Source organism: Parasteatoda tepidariorum, chromosome 3 (assembly GCF_043381705.1).
Source record: "Parasteatoda tepidariorum isolate YZ-2023 chromosome 3, CAS_Ptep_4.0, whole genome shotgun sequence".
In the NCBI taxonomy this organism is placed as follows: domain Eukaryota; kingdom Metazoa; phylum Arthropoda; class Arachnida; order Araneae; family Theridiidae; genus Parasteatoda; species Parasteatoda tepidariorum.
The window spans coordinates 22,183,925-22,210,321 of record NC_092206.1 but is presented as its reverse complement, the minus strand read 5'-3'; the positions used below and the strand labels follow the sequence as shown (position 1 = coordinate 22,210,321).

Genomic DNA, 26,397 nt, shown 5'->3' with positions numbered 1-26,397 from the left:
TTGAACTAGATCCCACCGGTTTCAACAGCCCTGGAGAAATTTCACTTTTATCAATAATGCACCCTTTATCATTTTAAATTTTTTTACGATTCATTTAAGGCTGTATGAGAATTACCCGTACCATACTACTCGCAAAATGCGATCAAAACTTAAATGCCAACCACTAATACTTGTTTAGTACATATATAATTATTTTGCTTCAAGTAAAACTTTTATGTTACTGATTTCTTCCAGAATGAATAAAACGGAAAGTCGTAAAACGTGAAATAAATTACTAGTCTCATTATCTTAAATGTTTCAAAACATTCAGCTCTTTCTTAACCTTTTTTTTTAAATAGTAAATCGTACCAATGTAAATGAGCAATTATGTAATCTCGACTTGTATTTTGCCAGTGAAAAAAATAAATTGCAAGTTACAGCTTGTTGGCTAAAGAAAGAACAGTAAATGATATTGTTAAGAAGTCCCTTTCATGAGACATATAAATTTTTCTTTTTAAGTTGATATTATTTTTACTTTTAATTTTGAAAGAGGTTTTAGGTCTAGATATGATATTTTATTGTATTTACTTCAAGAACTGATGAAGGCTTTCTTTTTTATAGATCTTCTCAGCTTCTTCTACTTCATACATGTATGGTGACCTTTTTTCTTAATTTCAGTGGTCTTTATATTCACTTAATCTTCGAAACACTTTATCTTCAATACGCTTATTTTCCCTATCCTTACGCTTGTCCTGAGGAATGATTTCTTGGGTTGGATGCAGGGTTATTTAAGTACAGGGGTGAGGAAGAAATAAGGAGACCTGCTTGCAGTTTCAAGAATAATTTATTTCGAACTAAATATGAAGATGACTGTTTACAAATGAGTGCGAAGGAAAAGAACAGATACGTGCAGAAGCACAGAGTTCCCTAAGAACTTACAACATCTTTAAAAAGTAAACAAGATAGCACACCGCAACTTGACGTAGTAAACAATAATACGAACACTAGCAATGATATTACAACATCCGAGGTATTTATTTATACATTATGCGGTTGCGTCATGAACCGATTTGTAATATCCTGGGTATTGTGCATATCATTAAAATAAAGAAACAGCAACAAGTTTAGTTATATACATCCTTCTCCTTAAATAAAGATTTAACAAGTAATACACAAGGTATGTTACTCCTCAAGAAAGATACCATTACCTTGAACTTTAATTTTTACATTATGATGAGTTAGGAAAAAGCGTAATACAAGGGAAGATCCTAATGATTAGTCAAACTTATTTCAACAAGTTTGATCTACCCACTGGTGATATATTTCGATAAATGAGTTTCCAGTGATCTCTGGGTCTTCGAACTTTTAAACTTTGGATAAGCACATTGTGCAAGGAGCCCAAAAAATCTGCATCCAGTTCCAGACACCTTTACTACCTAATTTATCTTTCCATAGATTCACGCTTCACTTTCTAATTCATTTCTTTTAAGCATTGATGCAACTTTTGCAAACTTCTTATTCTATTCTCAGTTTTGGTCTTTCTTCACCAGATGTTTTTTTAACCTCACCTGTTTTGATGTTCCTTTCCCAAACTTTTCCATTGTTGTTGTGATGTTTCCGTTTTTAAACTTCTTTTTCTTCATTTTTTCTTTGGCAGACATATCTATCAAATTCCTTAAATTGGAACACATGGTTAACCTTTGTTATATAGCCATATTCTGAAGAAACTGAAAAAGAAACTCATTAAATAAAAAATAAAAGTAAGCAACATGTACACTGAATTTTAGTACATTAATCAAAGTATACAGAAAATATATTCATCGTTTTTCTTCTTATTTCAGTGACAATTGGTACAGAAAATAAATTGCACCAAAACAATATAATTTCTAGGTGAAAATATCACGTGAGGTTACATCCGAATGTTAAAAAGCTTTTTAAAAACTAAGAATTTAAATGACCTGGTAAAATCATCAACAAATCATTCAGTCGCAGCAACAAATTCAGATTGCTTGACCTTTTGTCCTTTGCAATTACATTGTGTGACAACTACTCGCTAATCTCTGAAACCAAAATGAAACAATTGATTGTAGTTTACTTTGATGAGTTTAGGACCAGCTGGCTCGATTTTTCCATCGCCTGTTTCGACTTTGTTTTGTATGCATACTTCGTTAGTTCCGGATGAGTTCGTTAATTCCTTATGGTTACTCCATTGCTAATAACTACGGTGTTCATATTCATTGCTTTCTACTTTTGGAGGCAATGATTCGCTCTGAGTTCTTTTTTTGCGAATAATTAGACAGAATTAAATGAAGACTGTTAGCATTCATTTGACCTTAGAGTCTATTAAGGCTTGTATTATTATCATAATCTAAAGGTTAATTACTCTTAAATGATGATGATTTAGAATTTTGAATCTTGGTAAGGAAATTATAATTTAAATACTAATACTAATTTCAAAGTTGAGTTTTTTTTTATCTTGGTAAACGAATCAGAATTTAAGTAATGATCACTTAATAATATTCATTTCAAGGTTATGTAATCTTGGTGTGAGCAATACAGAATTTAAGTGGTGACGCATATGCGCCGTTCGATATATATAGTGGGTATATGTCCACCTTAATAACTATAATTTTATAAATGCCACCCTCAATATTTAACGAAGAAAATTTTTATAAATCATTATCGATTTAAATTCATTAAATTTTGAAGCAGAATTTTTATTGAACATATTTTTCATACTTTTTTCATTATTTTGTATTTATTTAGGTCAAAACAAGTGAAAAATATTATATTTATTAATTTTCGGTTATGAAATAACCATAATTAATACCTTTTAATAGTTTATTATTATTTTAATATTTATATTTATTAATTGTCTTTTTAATAATTTATGGTTATGAAATATAGCATGAAACACTAATGTCTTTTACTGCGCTTAAGGTAAAATCTTCCAAACAATAATTTTTCAAATTACACTTATTTGCAGTTATTTAGATCTAAGAGAATTCATCAATGAAATTTCCTTAAATTTGGAATAAATTGTTTATTAACTTTTGAATATGAATAAAAAAAACATTTTACAAATTAGGGGAGAGTCGGATAGCCCCGCCCACAGTCAATTTCATATGTATAGAATATTTTTTCAAGTCAATGGGCCATCGGACATTAATTGTTGTATTAAAAAAAAATTATTTTCAAAGTTTCAAGTATTTATGCAACTGTTAACATGGTAAAAATTAATTTTAAAAATATGTTGAGTACAGTAGTCATGAAATTAAGAAAAATTGGTTGAATGTTTCGATTAAACTTCATTTTAATACTAAAAAAATAATTCTTTCTATACATACAGCATTAAAGTATGTACTAGTCTTAAGTTTAATATGCATGAAGAAGAAAGTTTATATGTTAAAAATTGCTCGAGTAATTACAAATTTACAAAAAAATTGGATTTCGGGTAGCCCCGCTGACATGAATGTCGGGTATCACCGCCCAATTTTATTTCGTCCATAAATATGCGGTTGCAAAGATTATTATTTTATTGCTTCAAATTTGAATGTTATATGCATTTTTAACAACAAATATTGTTGTTATTAAATTATTGTTATTAAATGATAGAATTCACTAAAAGTATATAAATATGTAATAAATAAAATAATTTTGTGATAAAAATGATAAATGAGGTTTATCTATTGTCAATACATTGGTCATTTTCATTTACACCTGAAAAAACAGTCAAAAAACATAATTTTTGCAACTGGGCGGGGCTACCCGACACATTTTGAAAAGAGCTGAAAAACATGTTTTTTTGAATTTCCATTCTTTTAAGTTAAACTATTCTTTTTGCATTATTTAATTAGATGGTAAAACAATAGAAACATGCAAAAATATTGATTATTACTCAATATTATACAGAAATATAAGCAATACTCCTTCAGTGGACGGGGCTACACGACTCTCCCCTACTTTTTTTTAGATTGTATATTTTAGCACAAATATAATTCCGATATTCTAAAAGATTTCTCTAGTAGCTACTAAACTGTTTTTTATAATTAAAAAATACCAAAATATATTTTTGCTTGTATTTAGAAAGTCAGAGAAAATATATAAAAGGGGCACCGATGTCCCATCTGCGTCAAAGGATTAAGGAAAAAAACTGGAAAGAGATTTATATTTTTGCAGATATTTAGCAGAGTTAAAAAAAAAGTTCATGAGAGAAATTTAGAAAATTACTTTGACTATGTTTGTTAATTGCTTCCTCCTCTCTTCCTCAAAAAAAGAAAAAAGAAAAGAAAAGAAAGAAACACCTGCGACTCCTATGTGGGGATGGATGACTTAGAAATCTCATTTTCGACTTTAAATAATTGCTATTCAAACTCCAAAATCTTGATAAACGAATAAAAAATGAAATGATGATGAATTAGCAATCTTATTTTTGAATTTAAATAGCTTTCAATTCGAACTTTTAAATCTTGGTAAACAAAAAGAAATTTAAGCGATAATGACTTATCAATCTTATTTTCAAATTTAAATAGTAACTTAAAATTCGAATGTTAAAATCTATGTAGATGAATGAAAAATTAAATGATGCTGACTTCGCAATCTTAATTTCGAAATAAAATAATTTTAAATTCGAAATTTAAAATCTTGATTCTTGATAAATAAATCGAAGTGACGATGAATTTGGAATATTTGAGAATTTTAATGCTATTAATTTCGATTTTTAAAATCTTGGTTTATAAATCGAAATTAAATTTAAAATGAATGAACGTTCTTGTTTTTGAATTTTATTAACGTTTAGTTCGAATTTTAAGATCTTGGTAGGCAAATAAAAAAATTTTAATTAAATTTATAACATTTAATAATTTTAAATAATTAAATATTATTAATTAAATACAAATATTAAATATTTCTATAAATATCAACCCTTTATCTCCCCGATTCACAATTTTTCAATGATATTTTTGCTCATTAATAGTAAACGTCGTGAAATCAACTGAAATTAAAAGAAATCCGTTCTCTTAAAAAGTTTAAACAAAATGGTAAGATGAGTTGAGGCATACTGAAATGTCCAAAAAATATGTATGAAATTTTGAATTAAATACTGTAAAAGTACATTTTTGTTCAAATTGCTTAAGAATTATTTTTTTCCTTGAATATAAAAAAAGGTTTACCAACAATTATATTAGCTAAAAATTTACTGCGAACAAATTATTTAATAAATAACTAAAATTAATACTTTTTACAGCATAAAACTGCACAGTAGAATCACAATATTGTGAAAATTCATTGTAAAAATAATGCCATAAAATAATGCCAGTTGTACCATATTGTCACGCAAATTATACCATCTTAAACTTGATTGCACTATAGTATGATTCAACTGGGACAGGAAGATTCTCCAATTGAGCACTTCACTAAGATTATAGCAAATTTGAAAGATATTTTGATTGTAAGTACCGACGTTTAATTTTGAAATTAAAAAAAAAATACATAAAGCTTCATACGTCCTGCTGTTGCTACAGTTCATAGGGGAAAAAAAGACTTACAGATAATTTACATCAAAATTATGTGGGAAAAAATCTTCAAAAAAGGCTCTGGGTACTAATGGGTTAGCTATACGTGGTTTGTAAAATAAACACTTGATAAAACCAATCATTTTCAAACTGTCAATATAAGATAAAAGTCCACCTTCAACCGTTACAGGTCAGCGAACAAAACAGTACCTGAATACGATTTTGGTCTTCTTTTAGTTGTTAACTCATGCTTTCATTGTCAATCACCCAAGCTTTCTTTTAATTTGTTCGATTTACCATGAATCATGTGTTTACTAAGTATTTATTCTTGGAAGGCAGTAAAGTTTTAGTTTCTGATTTTTTTCTTAAAATAATTTTCTCTTTAAAGTATCATCTCGTATGAGCTTTCGAACAATTTCGTTCATTTTATTCAATAAGATTTTTTTATGTCTACAGTTCATTTTTACAACAGTTCTATAAATTCTCATCAGAATTATTTTTTTCGATATTAATTATTCGTAAGTATTAATTTATTTACAATCAATTTACATCGTTTATCTACCTAGAACTACACACTATCAATTTTATTTATTTATTTTTATTGATGAAATAAAAGCGTCATCATTGACTACACTAATGTCATTTCGTTAATTTGGATTAATATTTGAACATTTATTAAAAATCGAATTAACTTTTATTTACTAATATAAATTGAGACTAAATTTTGACCGAATTGTGCGAATTAAAAAGAACTTTAACCACTCGTACAAGTTAAAGACTGTTTTTGAGCATTTATTCAAATTTAGACTAATGTTTGAGTAATTATGCAAACTCGATTTTTTTTTTTTTAATTTTTTTTTTTTGCAATAATTTAGATTTACAATCTTCCTTAACACAAAGAATAAATTATTATATACCTGCAATTTAAAATGACTACAAAATTATAAATCATTTTAAGGAACTAACTTTTCGCACTATTTCTCAGGGTTCGTTTATTTAAATTACAACTAAAATCATGATTCAAATCAACTGATTTTTTTTAAAAAAATATTGGCAATCATTAGAAAAAATTAGAAAAAATTAATGTTTTTTTTTTTAAAGAAATCTTTGATTTAAAATTTTACAAAGCATAATTAAATGTGATATTTAAAATTTTTTAAAGATTTCCATAGCTTTCAAATATTTAGTAAATGTATCGCTGTGTAAATAAGTTTTAGTTAGTGAAATTACATTACTACTCGGTGTCTATAAATTACATTATATTATTATTAAATTTCATTATATTATTATTAATATACCTAGCAATTCCTTGTTTTCAAACACATTATTTGTCTTAAACTCAAAATTTGCTCTGCTGTTCAAGGACAGTAGTTGTTGTAGTTCATTTACGTCGCACTACAGTTGCACAATGGGCTATTGGCGACGATTAGGGAAATATTCCTGAGGATGATATGAAGACATGCCATCACAATTTTGAACCTCTGCAGAAGGGATGTCATCCCTGCTTCGGTAGCCCAACGACCTGCAGGCGAAGTCGAGCACTTTTCGGTAGAACAGTTTAACAAAGACCAATACAGCACACCCTCGGTCCTTACTCAGACTAATCCAAGTAGACACCCACCCGCACGCTGACTGTAGCCAGTGATGTTTGACTTCAGTGATCTGCTGGGAACGTGTCCAGGCTTAGGCTTATTACCTTATCTAGACTGGATTTTGACATAATGTGTCAAAATCTTGAGCATTAAACTTTATGGTGTGGAGACCCTATGATATTTACGAAACTTTTGTGATTCCCTGTAAGAATCGGGCAAATCTGACAAAAGCGTAAGAAAAATTATTTATTTCTTCACTTTTTCTGTAATATTATTACATTTTTAGGTCATTAGCTTTAATTTTTAAACATAGAATAATGTGAAGAAACAGACTTAACATAACCGAATAATGAAAATAAATTCAACTACTGGGGTTCATTAACTGTAGCCACTTCGAAGGTCCTTGCTGAGAACTTCTAACAGCACATATGCAAAGATTAAGTATCAATAGAAAAAGTGTTTTTTTTTCATTTCTTTTATTAAAAACTCTTGGAAAAATAGTCGACACCGCAGGACGAAGCACTTATTCAATATTCTTTATATACAATCGATACTTTTATAGTGGTTTAAAACCAAAATGTCGTTTCATCCAAATATGTCGTAAAAAAAGGTAAAAAATTCTATGGCAGTCTTAGAAATTGAAATTCCTCGTAAAAAGTATTTGATAATTGTAAAACTATTGTAATAAGCCTAAGACATATAAAAATTGATGAAATGTTTGGCGACCCTAGCTGGTCACGCGACCCCAATTGGGATCGTGAGCTACAGTTTTTTAATTTTATATTATAATTGTCGCAACAGCCGACCCAATTTTCCAGCCACTCCTGGATCGAGTATTGGGAGAAATTTGCCTTCGTGTAGGACTTTTTGATGGAGTTAACCCGCATTTGCGTTACATGTAGAGGAAGACCAGGAGAACCTCCCACGGTTAGCCTAACGGCAAGGGGACTTTAACCCATGGTCCCAATACCACTGAGGATATTTCACATCAGAACTGTGGTCGGTGCAAGCCGAATGCGGAATTCGTATCGACTGGGATTCGAACCCGATTCGCCTCATTGGAAGGCGAACGCTCTATCCCCTGAGCCATCGCTGCTCTCGACCAACAGTTGAAGAAACTCTGCTCTAGAGGAAGATCTAGAACTAAATGGAAAGAACAATTTGAATATGACCTGGAATTACCCAAAGTTACCAACGCAATCAACAAAAAAGAATGGTGGACAATTATAAAGGAGGCTATAGTTCTACAAGGGCTGTAGCACCAGAAAAATGATGGTGAACAATATATTTATCACCTAGAAACAAATAGCATTGCGTAGTAATTGTGAGAGTTGGCGAGCAGATGGCAGAGACCCCTAGTAAAACCAAATTTAAAAAAAATATGCCAATTAGCCCTAATATTAGACTTGTGATATAATACCTCTTTGTTAAATCAGGAAGCATACTTCCGGCATACCTTGAAATAAAAAAAAGCTTAAAAATTATGTTATCGCTCTAATCGCATACTTCTGCGATAATTTTTCCCTCAATAAGGAAAACGAGATTTGTGACCTTCTGTCGTGTGTCACTGTACGAGTTCCGCGTCCGTCAGTGGTGCATTGGATGGAATAATTATATTCCAACTCTAAGTCACGTCACATGTAGGGATGCTTGCTGACCTTGACATCCAGCAACCTTGCTGATTTTTGCCTTACTTATTTTTTAGTTTCAAACCCCGATGCAGATGTGTCACTTAGCGGAAATAATTCCTTACAGATACTTCAAGGGAATATAAATTTTAAAAATAGAAACGAAAATAGCTTTAGTTAACATTTCCTGCATTTTCTGTGTCGTGAGAAGGCATTGAGAAAGATAAGAAAAATGTGGTCGTTTTACTAAGAAAAGATGGTTGGTACTAATACGTTTCGATGGGCCGTAAGAAAGTCGAATTACCACAGTGCATATATTTTATTTTATATTATTACCGTCGTTGAACAGCCGAATCAGTTTTGAGTGTAAGACTACCAATGTTCAACTCTGTAGCCTTGTAATTTTGAACCCAATTCAGAACACAAGGGAACTCAACTATTGGGACAAACTAGCCTTCGTGGAAAACTTTTTGATGAAACTAACAAGCAGTTACGTTACATGGAGAGGAAAACCTCGATAACCTCGCATGGTTATCCCGATGGCAAAGGAATACTAACCCATGATCCGGATACCACTGAGAATATTTTACACCAGCAATGTGCTCGTTGCGAGCCGCTAGCAGAATTCGTATCAACATACCACCGATGGAATTCGAACCTGGGTTGCCACATTGAGAGGCGAATACTCTATCCCCTGAACCACCGCGATTGCAGAACATATATTAGGTTTGAATACCTATTACCATTGTATCAATTACTTACTGTCACAAAACCAAAAGGACCTGATTATGATCTAGGACTAATAGGCCTCGGATGTGACTTAAAATTAAAAATATGTTGCCTCTCACCCACTCAAACTCAAAAAAAATGGGCCCTCTCATCCGCTCAAACACAGACAATGTTGTCTCTCATACGCACAAACTCAAAATATGTTGCCTCTCGCCCGCTAAAACTCAAAATATATTGAATCTCACCAGCTCAAACTCAAAATATGCTGCCTTGAAACCGCTTAAACTCAAAATATGTTGCCTCGAACCAGCTTAAACTCAAAATATGTTGAATCTTTCCCACACAAACTCAAAAAATGTTGCCTCTCCCCCGCATAAACTCAAAATATGCTACCTTGTTACCGGCTCAAACTCAAAAATTATTACCTGTCACCCGCTCAAACTCAAAATATGTTGCCTCTCTCCCGTTCAAACTTAAAATGTGTTGCCTCTCAACAGTTCAAATTCAAAAAATATTGCCTCTTATCCGCTGAGGCCATTCATTGGTGATGATGAAACATCGCGATTTTACATCATTTTGCAACAAATTATTTTAATAGAAAAACCTAATTGTCTTAATTCTATATATTACATAACGTAATTTAAAAATATAGGCCCTTTGTTACAACAAGAAATTTTAAAAAAATACCATCTGTTTACTGACACAGAGAATTATTTCTTCATTAAAAAATGTTTTTTAAGAAATGATACAATTGAAAACTTTAACTCGTTCTTTTAATTAGCAGGCTCATAAATATTGTAACTTGGTACAAAAGTGAATATCTATTTGGAGTCTTTAAAAACACACTAATTACATGACATTCATTGAAGAAACTCATTAAATGAGAATGTTCTATAAAATACACAAAATAACGCATTCGCTTTCCTCCAAATTGGTTCAAAACTTGTACTGTTTATCATTTATTAAAAGTGATTGGGTCATGTAGCTGCAAATAACTCTTAATTTCATTCTCTAATACCCTTAATTAAAGAATGCTAATTAAGAACTATTGTTTTTTTAATCGCGAAGATACGGGAAACATGCGGAAATGACATAGTTTTTAAATTAATTTGTAAAATAAAGGCAAAGGTAAACTTCAAGTTAAAATGTATTTTTTTAAATAGGAAGTTTTCAAAATGATATACTTGCCTGATTTTCCTTTTCTTTTTCAATCGTTAGGCCTACTTGCGGATTTATATTACGTAATGTCTTTAATCGAATTTGTTTTTATTCATTTCTCTTACTTAAATTAATCCTTAATTCTCAACCTTTCTACATGGTTTTAAATATCCTTCTTCAAAACATAATTTTTTATTTGTAAAAATTCTATTGGTAAATTTTGTCCATTGAAAAAGTCTATTGCAGAATTTTTTTTATCTCTTTTTTTTTTCTTCTTTTATCTAACAAACCCCTTTGTTTGATTTATTATGTTTTTAAAGAGTTCAGCATAAAATTTTTCATTTTAATTCCATTAAAATAATCAATCAAATCGTTTTTAAAAAATTGGACTCACATTGGAATAAGAAGGGAAATTTCAAGTTGTAAATCCCTAATTCCTTATTTTTAATTAATTGCATTTAAAATTTGAATTTATTTTTATTAAAAAACTTTTTTATGGAATAATCCGTTTAGAAGAGAAATTCCTAGTGTCTTTGTTAATGCGTCTTTAAAATTTCAATTCGTTTTTAATCGAAAAACAGTTTACAGAATATCAGTAAAAACAGGAAAAATCCCTACTTTGAAATGCCTAATTAATTTTTTACATACTCTGATTCATTACCTTTTAAATTTTAATTCATTTTTATTTAAAAAGAAAAGTGCTCAGAATGTCCTAAAAACAAATAAAATCTGTGACTTATTTATTTAAAATAATTGTCATCCGAATTTCAATTCGTTTAATACTTAAAAACTGCATGAAAAATTTCCTAACCAGAAGGCAAATCTCTGATTTGTTTATTTATTTAATCATTACCTTTCGAGTTTTAATTGTTTTTTTTTATTAAAGTAGCATGCGCAATGCCTAAATTGGACAAAAAATCCCTCATTTGTATGCTTATTTAATTCATTGCTTACCTTCCAAATTTAAGCTCGTTTAATGTAAATACCAAAAAAAGAAAAATTCCCCAAAAAGAGGAGAAATCCTAGGTCCCGAATTGTTTTGTTTATTTTATTCGTTGCTTTTCAAATTTTAATTCGTGTTTTAATTAAAACAGTATACAGAGTGTTCTAACAAGAGGAGAAATATATGATTTATTTGTTTATTTAATTCATTGCCTTCCAAAATTATTCGTGTTTTAACTAAAACAGCGTTAGAATGTTCTAACTTGAGAAGAAATCTTTAACTGTTTCCAAAAGTGCTTCAGAATTTCAGTTCATTTATTGTAAAAACAATATGGAAACTGTAGCAAAAAGAGGAGAAATCCTGATTTAAAATCATTAATTTATTTGCTTATTTAATACATCGCCTTTCAAATTTTAATTCGTGTTTTAATTGAAACAACATACAGAAAACCCTAATTAGAGGAGAAATATCTAATTGCTTCAGAACTTTAGTTCGATTATTTTAAAAAGCAATATAGAAACTGACCCAAATTAAGGAGAAATCCTGGTCGGAAATCCCTAATTTATTTGTTTATTTAATTCATTGTCTTCTAATTTTCATTTTGTGTATTATTGAAAACCAGCAAGCAGAATATTCGAGCAAGAGAATAAATCCCTGCTTCATTTCTTTATTATTTAAACTATTGCTTCGCTAATTCCAGTTCACAAAAGGGAAAATTTCTATTTTTTATTTTTTTTACTTATTTTTTTTCTTCAATTTTTTGTTTTGTTTACTGTACATATTGTTTTCTAAATTTCCTTTCGTTTATAATCGAAAAACAATTTAAAGAATATCTCAAAAAGATGGGAATATTCCTTATTTATTTGTTTATTTAATTGTACACTTTATAAATTCCAACAAAAAACAAAGAATTTATAAATTATATACTTTATAAATTCCAATAAATTCTGTAAAAAAAAAAAATTGCCACAGAATATTTTAAAAAGGGGAGAAAAATCAAGTTTCAACAGCAATAAAACTTTTATGTAATCATACAGTAGACAAAGCATTACACCATTTGATAAACACATTCTACGGCTCTTCTGGCACATTTGCATTCTTTTAATGGGATAATTAGAATATAGCATAAATGTGGCTATATCAGTGTGATACATTGTCTAACATTCTCCAGAAAGGATTAAATATATTCTTTAAGGCTTAAATTAAAGAGCCTAGTGCAATGACTAACCTCATTTTCAAATTGCTCTGGAGAGCAGATTGAAAGAACTGCTTTGGTTAAAAGTTTCAAGAAAATAAAAGTTAATATAAGATAAGATAGCGATTTAGAGGGCTAATTCAGTATGTCACCCATACGTTATCCAAATGGGAGATTTTAAGAAAAGAGGACTGAAGATTCTAATTCTGTATTCAATCCGAATTCGGTGCTAACAGCTTTTCGATTACCATGCATAATTGCCCTCTTTCTATACTTTTTGTTTCTCTATGCTATTCGATGTTAAATTTAAAGAAAATATATACATTATTTTTACGCATTTATTTATTCATTATACGAAGTTTGAATTTTCCATTCTTGTTGGAGCACTCTGTAGATTTAATCTCAGTAAAATATCTCAAACAATTTTTTGCTTTAGTTTTAGTTGGAAAAAATAAATAAATAAGTAATCCTGAATATTGCCATGAAGCGATGATTGAGTTCAGTAGGACGACTCTCATATCCAGCAAAAATCTTGGAATTTAACGACTTCAAGAAAAATTTGACCTCTAGAACGCCTGCTGTTATGTTTATTCCTTACCGAAGATTGCTCTCATGGGAAATAAAGTTGAAAAAATTATTTATTGCCATTTACTACTTACAATCCAAAAATGCCAGCGATAAATTTTATTTAAATCTGTTTTTACGTCTGGATAAACAACATGTGTGGTCTATGTTTAATTTAATTTTTCAACAACAGGGTCGTAAGAAAATCTATAAGACATTAACCGATTTTTCGAATGGTGAAAAAAGGCAAAATAGATAAATATATATTTAGTATATTGTTGTGTTGCCGCCTATATCGTTTTAAATTGCCTACCCTGCCCTCGCCAGTTGGTGAACTATTTTTAAACCTTTTGTTCGCTTCATAATCCAATACGCTCATTGGATACTTATCCAATATATATATATTGGATACTTACAGCGCTATTAGTATGAGTCTATGTCTAGACTCGTACTAATAGTGGTACTTAAAAAAATAAACCTATTAAAATATGCTTTAAATACATCCTGTGTAACATTTAATTTCATATATTTTATGCGAAATAATACCTTTTGTTACCGGTTATATCGTTTTAAATTGCTATAAAGGAGGTTTCTGCTCTGCCCTCGCCAGTCGGTGAATTGTTTTTAAGTTTCTTTTTTATAGCTTTATAATCCAATATGGATACTATATATTGGATATATCTTGGATACTTCACTGCTATTAGTATGAGTCTATGTCTAGACTCGTACGAATAGTTGTACTCAAAAAAATAAACCTTTTAAAATATGCTTTCTATACATCCTGTGTAACATTTAATTTCATTTATTTCACGCGAAATAATACCTTTTGTTACCGGCTATATCGTTTTGAATTGCTATAAAGGAGGTTTCTACTCTGCCCTCGCCAGTCAATGAATTATTTTTAAGTTTCTTTTTGATAGCTTCATAATCCAATATGCTCATTGGATACTAATCGGATATACACATTGGATGCATACACCACTATTAGTATGAGTCTAGACTCGTACAAATAGTGGTACTTAAAAAAAAATAAACCTCGTAAAATATGCTTTATATACATCCTGTGTAACATTTGATTTCATATATTTCACGCGCAATAATACCCTTTGTTTTTTATACACTTCATGCAATTTATATACATTATGGTACAACATTTGAACTACAAGTTGAATGTTTTGCACTTAAACTATTTGAAGGGTGGAAGAACACTTTTCCAAAAACTTTTATTTATTTATTTATTTATTATTTTTTTTACTACAACTATTTTAAACCGGTAGATGTCCCTTAAGGAGCTAGGCGTGCTGGGTTGTGTGCTCAAGCTGCTGCACTTAAAATTAATTTAAAAATGTATATAAGCTTATAAACTTCAGGCTTTACACATGGTTCAATGTAAACTTTAATTGTCACAATTTGTACATTAAAATTATTGCGGAAAAATCACCTCAGCACTCATGTTCTGTATCTACTCCATAATTTGAGTGCTTTGCCCTTAAAATGTTGGAAGGGCAATTGTATACCTTTGCCGGAAACGCTTTTTTTGTTGTTGCCATAATCATCTTAAACCGATAGATGCCCGAACATAGGTGTGGGGTTGTGTCATGGAGTTGTTGTACTTAAAATTCATTTACAAAAAAGAAGAAGAAAAATATGCTTATATACTTCAATGCTAAAAATAGTCCTCAGAGGTTTTGCTTTATAGGGCCACGTTAAAAGGGACCATGATGGCTGTGTAGAAAGTGAGGCAGAGGATAAACCCAGTCCCAGATGGCTTTGAAGGTGCAATAGTGTAACATTATATGAGGTGGAGTATTAGGAGCTTTTTATCGGTATTGAGACAGGGCATCGAAATTTAGGCTTATCATGTAGTTATAAAAAAGAAAAAGAGTATTATATTACTTAAACTTATAAATGAACAATAGTTTACTTATGGCTTATCATTGAGGAGTACTGTTATAGAAAGAGACTATTTGACATATTAGGAAAAATAACACCAAGTGTTTCTTTGTGAATGTAATTATCGTAATTTACAGTTAGCTCACCAGTACAGTTTTTCGTACAGATTTATAAGTAATATTTTACTTTAAAGGGGCACCGTTGAATGACTGAGCATACTGTTTTTCTATTAATCCTTTGAAAGAATATTATAGAGCAGTGGTCGATTTTTTAAGAATCTTCAAATTCCGGTATTACCTACATAAATATTACATTCGTTACGTTTTATAAAGAGATTTACCAGGACTTATTCCCACTATAAAACAGTTAGTTTCTGCAATACCGCTATTAAATTAATACATTTCACTTTGAGAATATTAAAATTAATATCATGTTTGCTAAAGAAAGAAAAAATCATTTTAATGAAAGCGCATTCTTTCATATTAAAGTAAACTACTGCTCAAAGAACAGTCATCGTTAACATTACTCATATGTGAGCGTTAAACACAACCTGTTTATACTCATATGTGAACGCTTTCACAACCTGTCTCTTTGACAGGTTTAGAAAAATAAATCCGGGTATATCTTTGTGAATATAATTACCGCGGTTTGCAACTAGTCAAACAATGTAAAGTTATTCTTACGGATTAAATAATGTTTTTCCTTAAAAGCGCATCGTTACTTGCGTTTATCGTCCTCGTGTTAATCTTTTTTTAAAGACTATTAAAGAACAAAAATCTATTTTCTAAATCAAATTACGGCATTTTCAACAATTGTTACACTTCCTCTGCCAAGTTCACACAATTCACTTTGTGAAGACAAAAATTACTTGTATGTTTATTATGAGTAAAAATAATTTTCATCAAAGTGTATAAGGTTCAAATAAAAATAAATTACAACTCAAAAAATGTAAATCATCTACATTACTCACTCCTATGTCAGTATTAAAACAAACTTCGATTAGACAAATCTGTGAAGAATAACACCAGGCGTTTCTTTGAGTATGTAATTACCTCAATTTACAACTAGCCCACCAGAAAAGTTATTCTTAAAAACTAAATTATAATTTACCTTAAAAATGCACCATTGCATAACTGCGTATACAATCCTCCTACTAATCTTTTTAACGAATATGGAAAGTAGATCGATTTTTGAAGAATCTTCTAATTCCAGCATTGTCTACAATTCAGGATCGTTTTCTGTAAGACATATACAATTCCTTTAAAATTTACATAACAATTCCTAATAAAATTGATACAATTCCTTTTAAGAATTCTAAAAAAAGTATGCTTTTTGCGAGTAAAAATTATGTTCATCAAAATGAAAAAGTTTCAAATTAAAATAAATTATTGCTTTATCATCATTGCTCATAACTCATACAAAAGTGCTCGAACGAACACCTCTTTGACAGATTGGTGTTTCTTTATGAATGTAATTACCTCAATTTACATCTAGCTCACCAGAAAAGTTATTCTTATAGACTAAATAATAATTTATCTTAAATAGGCACCGTTGCATTACTGCTTAAACCGTCATCCTACTAACCTTTTTAATGAAAATTATAGGGTGTAGATCGATTTTTGAAGAATCTTCTAATTCCAGCATTTTCTACAATTCAGTATCGTCGGCTACAAAACATATACTTTCAACCTTGGCCAAAGAATACGTGTTCGCCAAGCTTTCAACAATGTATAAATAAAATTGATACAATTTCGTTTAAGAATACTAAAAAAAAAATTATTTTTGTGAACAGAAATTATTTTTATCAAGATGAAAAATTTTCGAATTAAAGCAAATTATTGCTTTATCACCATTACTCATAACTCATTACTCATACAAGAGAGCTCGAACGAACACCTCTTTTGACAGATTGTGCAAAATAACACCGGGTGTTTCTTTATGAATGTAATTATCTCAATTTACAGCTAGCCCACCAGTAAAGTTATTCTTAAAGACTAAATAATCTTTTACCTTAAAGAGGCACCGTTGCATAACTGCGTATACTGTCCTCCTACTAATCCTTTTAAAGAATATTATAGAGCGGAGGTCGATTTTTGAAGAATTTTCTAATTCCGGCATTGTCTACGATTCAGGAAACAACGCCTTGACCGTGGACTGCTTTGTTGATTCTTTTGTTCTTTTACCTTGAGTAGGCTTAAGACGACATCGAGAGAACGCCAAGACCTTGGCACCCTGTAAATAATGAGCCATCCCTTAAGTTCCAAGATGCGTAATCAGTGAGAGGGTGTGTTGAATTTGTTCACTTTCCCTTTTTTTTCATCCTCGCTTGGAACATTCACCTTTAAATGACTCATCTTCAAATTACGTGAGTTTGGAATCCTTTTGGATGGATTGGATCTGTCGAATCGTCTGCTAAATTAGATAATTGAATCCGATTGTTGCCGTTGAGGCCTAACAGAATTTTTTTTTTCTTCCTGTGGAATGTTCGAATATTTTTTCAGAATGTAAGTGTTTCGTCATAAAATTTATTTTTAAAAGATTGGCATGTGATTTATGACGCTCGAACTTAAAACGAAATCCTCAATTAACGCGAAATCGCTTAAAATGGTGGATTATTTCATGCACTTTTAAGTATTGCAGCAGTGATTCATATAATTTATTACCTCTAATTTGATTTTTAAATGCCTATTTAAAGTGATGCTTAATTATTTGTTTAATGATCTTAAATATGCTTGTTGCAATAGTTTCAATTTTGAAAAGAAATATTTTTTTGCAACTATATCTTAGGTTTCTTATTTTGTGAGTAACGCTTAAAAAATTTTTTTAAATGATTCTAAATATATTTTCTGTAATGGCTTCAAAGGTTTAAAAAAAAAGTTTTTTTTTTTCTATCAACTCTACTTTTGAAGATTATGCTTACTAAAATAGTTGTTGCCAGCAGAGAGCTACAAGAATTTTTTAAAGTACAATTAACGGGGGGGGGGGNGGGGGGGGGGGAAAAACCATAGCAAAAGACTGTTTTCAGATTTTAAAAATGTTTTAATATGAACAAAATTATCTAGTATGGACTTTCATAAATTTGAGCTGTTTAAATGATGTAACATATATATTTCAACCCTAGTACCAATTTTCATATATATCTATATACTAAACAATACTTAACTCAATCTTGATACAATATATAATGTTAAAAAGCTAAAACAAAACGAAAAAACTTTTTAAAATGTCCTCTTTGAAAAATTGAAAAAGATAAAAAAAAATTTTTTTTTTAGTCAATAAACTTAAGATGAAAAACGTATCATAACAAAATGAATACATAACTTTTATAAACAAATCTTAACTCAATTTTGCATACAAAAATTATTTTATCTTTTTAAGTATGTTTGTGATAAAAAACATTGAAAAGATGTTTTACATTATGATTAATTCAAACTCTCATCATTGTTTTAATCAATATTTTTCTGTTTTACTTCGTATTTCACGGAGTTATAATACGTGCTGCCTTTTCGAATGCCCTATTCGAAAAGATATGTGTGTATTCCGGCTATGTAAATCTCATAAGTTTTTTTATATTTCGCCTAAGTCGATTTCTTGAAATAAAATCTTTCTTCTGTTCATTTTCGATGAAATTCTGATTTTGATTTATCTCGATTCTGTTCTTGAGTTTGCAGAACTTATTGCCGTAATTCTACGGAAAAAAATCAATTCAAAAAAATAAATAAATGAATAAATAAGTAAATAAAATAAATAAGTAAAATAAAATAAAATGAAATGAAATATACTATTTAAAACTTAAATAAGAAATATTTAAAAAAAAAAAAAAATTACCAAATTTTTAAAATAAAACCAAAATACACCGCACATCTTTAAAAAAATCCACTTCCACTTAATATTTCATCGCCAAAATTCTCAAAGCAAGGAAATAACAATACTGTGTCAAGTATCAATAGAAAGAGAGAGACAAATGAATCTGGAAAAATATAATCTAATCGTTTGTATTGATGTAAACAAGGACAATAACTGGCCGTGAATAATAAACAGGATACTGAGCAATGCGTGTCTCTTTTGTTTGAATTTACGGATACATAAATGTGAAAGTTACATTGACACAGAATATTAATGAAACCGTTATTTGACTTCCCTGGCATTTCCGGTGATTTTTTTTGAACGACAATTAATGGCAATTTTTTTTCAATGTCTCTGTCGTTGGAGTGGAAAGAATTAATTCATTTCATTTGTCAAATACAGAAAGAAAGAAAAAAAAATATATGAGTAAATAGCACGCAGCATAAACATAAAAACTGGGATTGCTTAACTTTTTTTCGGCAGCGATCCAAAATCAATAGCCAATTCAGCTTTGGCGTTCCGGGATGCATTCCGGGAATTATTTATTAAATAACCATTATTATATAAAATTTAGAATAATGTTTGGTTTAAAAAGGTTAAGCAGAATGGTTATTTATTAAATAAAACTGCTGGGCTAATTTTATATTTTATAACCGTCGTTGAACAGCCGACCCAATTGTATGGGTTTAGGACTACTAATGTTCAACTTCGTAGCTGTGTCATTTTGAACCCAATCCAGAAGACAAGGAAACTCCTAGATCGAGTATTGGGAGAAATTTGCCTTGGGGGAGGACTTTTTTTTAGGGTTATGGGTAAACCCGCATTTGTGTTACATGGAGAGGAAGACCACGAGTACCTCCCACGGTTAGCCTGACGGCAAGGGGGCTCTAACCCATTATTCGTCTACCACTGAGGATGTTTCACGTCAGCACTGTGGTCGGTGCAAGCCGGATGCGGAATTCGTATCGACTGGGATTCGAACCCGGTTCTCCTCATTGGAAGGCGAACGCTCTATCCTCTGAGCTATCGCTGCTCGGCGGGGCTAATTTTAAATTTTTCAACAAATTCAACCGATGAGCAAGTCTCTTCGCCCTCGTTATGACCGAGTTTGACTGCATGCATTATACAATACTCAAGTTATGGCTCAAGCGGTGCGTGAGGAAGTAGTAGTATAGCACTTTCTTGTGGAGCATTAGGATGAGCTTTCTATCTTATCTTACGAAAGAGATGGAAATTATTTTCATACAAAAAATGGTTTGTATTCGAATATAAATTTATTTAAATTAGTGCTAAAATTCAATGCATAAAGAGCTTTGACAGTATAGCGGACATTTTTTGAAAATAGTTAAAATTGAAATCAAAAAACTTCGACCCGTACAAAGCAACAGCTCTACTATAAAATAAAAAAATTTGGTTACTATATAGTTTAAAATTAAGGTGTGAAAGGAAGTTGTAAGAGAATCGAAGGAGGGGTTGAAGAATTCGAATATTCAAATACAGTTGTGCCTAGCATTCAGCTTGATCACCATTAACGTTTATATGTAGTACAAGATAATTTTGAAAGGTTACCAGGCGGGTCATCAAAGATGGTTTGTAATCGTTATTAATAATATACATTAAGTAATTAGTAATACACTACGGAACAACTTTAAATGATAATCGTTATTAGATAATGATTATTACTTAAAATGCAGAAAAATATTGGTTAAAATGGGTTAAGCTGGAGGACTATTTATAAATTAAATTTTCTGAATGAAAGAAGTTATCTCTCGGGAGAGGAATGATTAAGTAAAATAAAATTTTCGCGCATTTTTGCATATCGAACACGAAGAGTGTTCTAAATTTAAAATTTAAACAAAATAAAAATTGATCATCGAAATTTTATTTTCCTAGAAGCTTTTCCAAATCACTTTAAAAGCTTTGATAATCTGTTATCACTACCCTCAATGTATATTTTTAGAAAACAAAATGAATAAAGACTTCGAATATTTTGGAGGGAGGGAGTAAAAAAATAATTTCTTTTCTTTATCCTTCTTTTCTTTTCACTTTATGTTCCGTATATTGTTTGCTTCTATTTTCTTCATAAATACACTATTTTAATTGGGCCAGTTTCCTTCATAAATAAACAAAAATTAAAAAATACTCTACTAGTATTACATTATATAAAATTAGCATGTTAAAATAAAATAAATTTAATGCGATGGGCACTTGGATTTGATTATATCAGCCTGCAACGACTCAAAAAATGATTAAATATAAAAAGTTCAAGATCTTTGTGTCAAATAGTGGAGGGTTTTTACTAAATTTTAGTGAATAAATATTTATATTAATTCAAGGAAGAAAAAAAAAAGAAGTAAGGAAAAATGTAAAGAATAAAATTTTAAACTCCCGTCTGATATTTAGTGCTGCCATCTGTTGGTAAATTTGAGAACACATTAGTTAAGCGAACACAATTTCTCTTTCAATTAATGTAAAAATACTAATACATTGTTACAAAATATCTGAAGCAAGAATGTCCATTGGAGTCTCATTTAAATATTTTAAAATAGGTAAACAAAAAATCATCGAAATGTTAAGCGCAATAATTTTCTGTACTCTTCAATCGTTAAACATATTTTTTTCTTGTTAATTTAAACTCATTTTTGTTTAAAGGCAGCAAAAAAAAAAAAGAAAAAGAAAAGAAAAGTAACGAAAAAATTGATCGGTTTACGGAACGAACATCCCCGATAAGTGGCCAAGCTAAACTCAAAATTTTAAAATCAAACTCTTCAGTTTATTAGGGCAAATTAAATTATTTTTATAACAATGGATATGAACAGGAATTTAACTGACAAAACTTAAATTTAAAAATAGTGCCTATTACAGCGCCATCTCTACGTAGAAAGAAGCATGAATCTTAAGCGAGACATAATTAAATAGTGGATTTTCAAAGATTCCGAAATCCCTGAAAAACGTTGCTTTATTTTCCTTTATTCTTTCAACTGCCTTCTAATTTTCACTTGAGATGCGAAAAATTTTCTCTTACAAGCATTGCTCTTGTTAAATTATCAATTAAACGAAAAAATGCAAATTAAATTTTCGAAATATGACTTGTATTAAGACATCTTGTTTGCTTAAAATAAAAAAAATTGCTCACATTTAATTACTTTGTAACGAAAACTTTTGTCCAGAATCCTCATAATTTCTTTTTTTATGCCATAGAGAAAATTAACAAAAGATCCGTAAACCTTTTAGAGCGATCGAAATTAAATGAAGACAACAATGATAAAAAAATTTATAATAATAATAATAAAACTATAATAAAAGCCATAACTGTAACAATTATTGAATTGGAATTATAAAAAACTATAACTATTACTTTTTATTGATAAGTATTTCTAAGGGGGAAATTTCCCAATTATTCTAAATTTAGAACAAAAATTTAAAAAAAAACTTTTTTTCATCAATTGAAAACTTATAACATGTAAAATAATGTGTTAAAATGATATTCAATTATTAAAATTTTTGGTGTAACATTAATGATCGGATTTCTATTAGTTTTTATGTTACTGTTAATTTTTTTGGTCTAATGAACCAAGCTGAAATTAGGAAACGAAAAATAGTTTACTTCAACTTCCAAGATTCTAAAAACAATTGGATTTATAAATAAACTAAAACTGAAGTGTATTTAAAAAAATTTAGAAAAGAGTTAGTTACATTCAGATTTTGAGTTAAAGATATCTCACCTCGCCAAGATTCTAAAAATGGATTCTGAGTTAGTTTTCTTCGTTCTTCTAAAACTGACGCCAAAATAAGAATTACAGATAAGAAATCAGCGAGGAAGAAAAAATAAACTACGAGAATTCCTACGCTTTTCCGCCTTTCGATACATTTATTATGCCTTCTCTTCTTGGTACAGTTTACGAATGCGAAATTAGATCATATAAATTTATAGAAAGAGGGCATAGCATTAGATATATCTACTTCATTCAATATATATTTGATTTCGATTAAAGAAAAGAGAAAACTGAAACAGATTAGATAATCAACTATTATTAAAAATCATAAAATATTTTTAAAATGTTAAATATATATTTCCATTTTTCTAAAATATATATATATTTTTTTAACAGAGTGCGCATATATAAAGGTTGGGTTGCGGTAAGCTAAAAATGTCCAAAAATACTTTTCAAAATAATGACGGGGTCACTTATATGCTTGTAGTAGACTGCAACAATATATTTTTTTCTAACGCACACTTTGTTTTATTATATGTGTAGATAACATCTTGATTTACTATTATAAAAAAAATAAAGCAAACTTGAAAGGTAGATGCGAAACACGCTTATTTTAGCGCCAACTATTTTCTAAATTTTGTGTTTTTGGTACTAAATTCATTCTTTTTTCCTCATATAATGTAAATATTTCTAGCAATTAATGGTGTATTTTTTTAAATATATACCACACAGATGAAGGAAATAATAAGATTATAATAACTTTTTGTTTACAGCTGGTTCTATGTGGAAAAAAAACGTGCTATAATTCTTTAAAAAAGTACGTCTGCTTAGCGTTACTTATCCCACATTATTCAAAACATAGTGATGATAAGGCCATCATTTCTATCAACCTTGAATGTTTTGAGCTAAATTTAAATTTAGAAAAAAATAAAATTTTTATTTCTAGATATTTGTTGGTATATTCGGACAATTTTAAATTAATTTCAAATTAATTATAATGTAGGCATTTTCGGAAAATATTTCTAAATATCTTCGGATATTTTCGGAAAATATGAAATTCATTCTTCCTTTTCAAAAAAATCACGTACAGCAAAAAAAAAAAAATCTAAGATAATACTATATCATAATTTAATTCTGTTAAAAATATTTCAGCAAACGAAGCGTAGAAATACGATATAACAATTTCTTGTTACAACTACATGTAATATTATGAACTGACATCAATGTAACTTTTTCGTTCCTACTCCAAACATATTTTATAAATTGTGACGTTAGAGTGATCTATTCTCCCGATTAATCGTTGAAATTAAATAAGTTTCTTTTCCAAATATTTTATATATTTTTAAAAAAATATTTAATTTAATTTTTAAATAAATATTTTATACATTTTACATTTGTGGGGGCTTTGAGTACTTGCAAAAAAAAATGAAAGCCATTCTTTCTTATGAAACGGATTACAAACTAAACTCGCGGGGCAAAAAAAAAAATAATAATAAATAAATAAATAAAATAAAGTAAAAAAAAATATTAAGAAAAAAATGCAAAATGAAATAAAATAAATATTTCTGTACTTGTCCATCCAAGGACGCAAAATTGTACTTCAACCATTAGTATATTTAATAATGAATAATTATAAAAATTACGCAGGTATCATAATTACGAGCAAAAAGTTTTTGAATCCGCTTCATTATTCGTTTTGTTGCAAATTCCCTTACACCTCCAAGGAAAATGGGAGTTCAGACAAACCTAGAGTAGGCCATAAAGTTTCAAATACTGAAAAGAACATTTTAAAATATCCAAATGAAAATAAATTAGGAGAAGATAATTTAGGACTACTCAATGGAGAAGTTTTCTTCCAATTATTTGTTTGCATTTTGACATTTTTATTTCTTCAGCAATTGAAACTTCATGCCTTACTCTAGGCTTGCCTGAATTCACTTTTTCTTTCTTTTAAAATATAAATTAGTAATGGAGGTATAAGAGAATTTGTGACGAAAACTTTCTCCCGTGGTATGGCGTCCTCTAAAGACTGTTTTCGAAGGCTCCGTCGCCATATGAAATAATGCTTTTTTGCGAATAATATACCATTTTCATAACTGCTGGCAGTTATGAAAATAGCAAGATCAATATGAATCAAATATGAATAAAACAAACTCACAGCAGATGCTAGACTGTTAGATTAAGTTTATTTAGCCAATCGAAAGCAAGCGCTGTCCATACATATTCTTAAAATGGCGCAAAATACGGAGAATATGGAGAAAAGTCAGTTTTGAGAAAGTGAAAAGTGTTTGTGTACTAATTTTTTAATATTTTAAAACTTACTCCAATATTGCATTATCTGGGTTTAATTTTTTTTTCCCTTCAAAAACTGAGAATAAGGTAGTGATTTTGATAATTTTTATCTTGTGGTAAAATGTCGCCAATTCGACGTTTTTTAAAATACTTTCATAACTTTTAAAATATTTAAGCTATTTGTCCGTTCTAAAGTTCAGATAATTTTTTTACCATAAAATGGTATATATAATTTAAAATCGTCGCTTTGCTTCAGGGTTAATGCACTAAAACTAAAGCTCTTTTTATTTCCTTGCTGACATGGCTTCGAAAAACCATGTTAAGGGGCCCAAACTTTGGATCGCTTTTCTGCCTAAATAATTGGGACCATATTTTCCAAACTGCGGATATCCCACATGTTTTGAAGATCAAAAATCCAAATCCGCCGGGTAAAATACATGTTTATTCAGTAAAAGTACATTTCTTTGTCTGATTTTGTAATTTAATATATTCTTTGCCCTAATTTCCTAATTAATTAGATTATTTAGGAACAAATCTGCAAACCATTAAGATTCAGTCCAAGTACATGAAAATTAAATCCATTAGATCATAAGTTATAAATGGGTGCTCTTCTTTATTCACTAATTATCTGAATTCTCTATTTCTACGTGAAGTTTTTGCTGAAAAAATTAATTTGAGCAGAATATGATGTTCCATAATTACCACCCATAATGTATATTTATAGACTCCTTGTCAAAATCATTACCGAGTAAAAAAATATGCATATCTAAAAAAAAACTAACTTTGTGAATGAATGAATGAATGAAAACCAACGAAGAAAACATCTGAGCTAGTTTGATAGCCTGATGAAACTTGGGACGCATTTAATATAGCTTTTTACAAGTCTCCTATGTTCCCTTTGGTAATGAAACAAGTTTTGAGATTTTCAGTATACCTGCATCCTTAAAATTTATTCGTTAGATCACGATAGTATTGTTTTTGTTTTACCTTAGCTTTTTTTAATATTAATGCCCGACCTCTAATAGTTATTTTTTCCCTCTTTGTTACATAAAGTTGTACGAGCTTGAAATTATCACAACAGTAAGTATGTAATAACTTGGTTAACTGATTATCCCATTTGGTTATAAAATTAAAAACAAATATATTTTTGGCAAAATTACTGGTCTGTCCTCCCTTCTGTTCTTAATAATATATTTCAAAATAATTAAAGAGAAAACCAATAGACACGTTATTTTATGCTGTATTTCGTAATTCCTGCCCTTGATCTAAATTTTTGAAATCTTTGTCAAAAGGAAGTAAAAAAAGGTCATAAATTCAATCACTCTGGGGTAAAAAGTTAATTTTATACG

General features: G+C 29.5%; 1 long non-coding RNA gene across 1 annotated transcript; it reads right to left on the bottom strand.

Moving 5' to 3' along the window:
- Nucleotides 1-804: 804 nt before the first annotated feature.
- On the bottom strand, nucleotides 805-17,277 carry LOC122269186 (uncharacterized). The gene is made up of 3 exons (XR_006225036.2): nucleotides 17,205-17,277; nucleotides 16,305-16,432; nucleotides 805-1,706 (listed from the first exon to the last, which is right to left on the bottom strand). It is a non-coding gene; the product is annotated as an uncharacterized lncRNA (long non-coding RNA).
- Nucleotides 17,278-26,397: the final 9,120 nt, after the last annotated feature.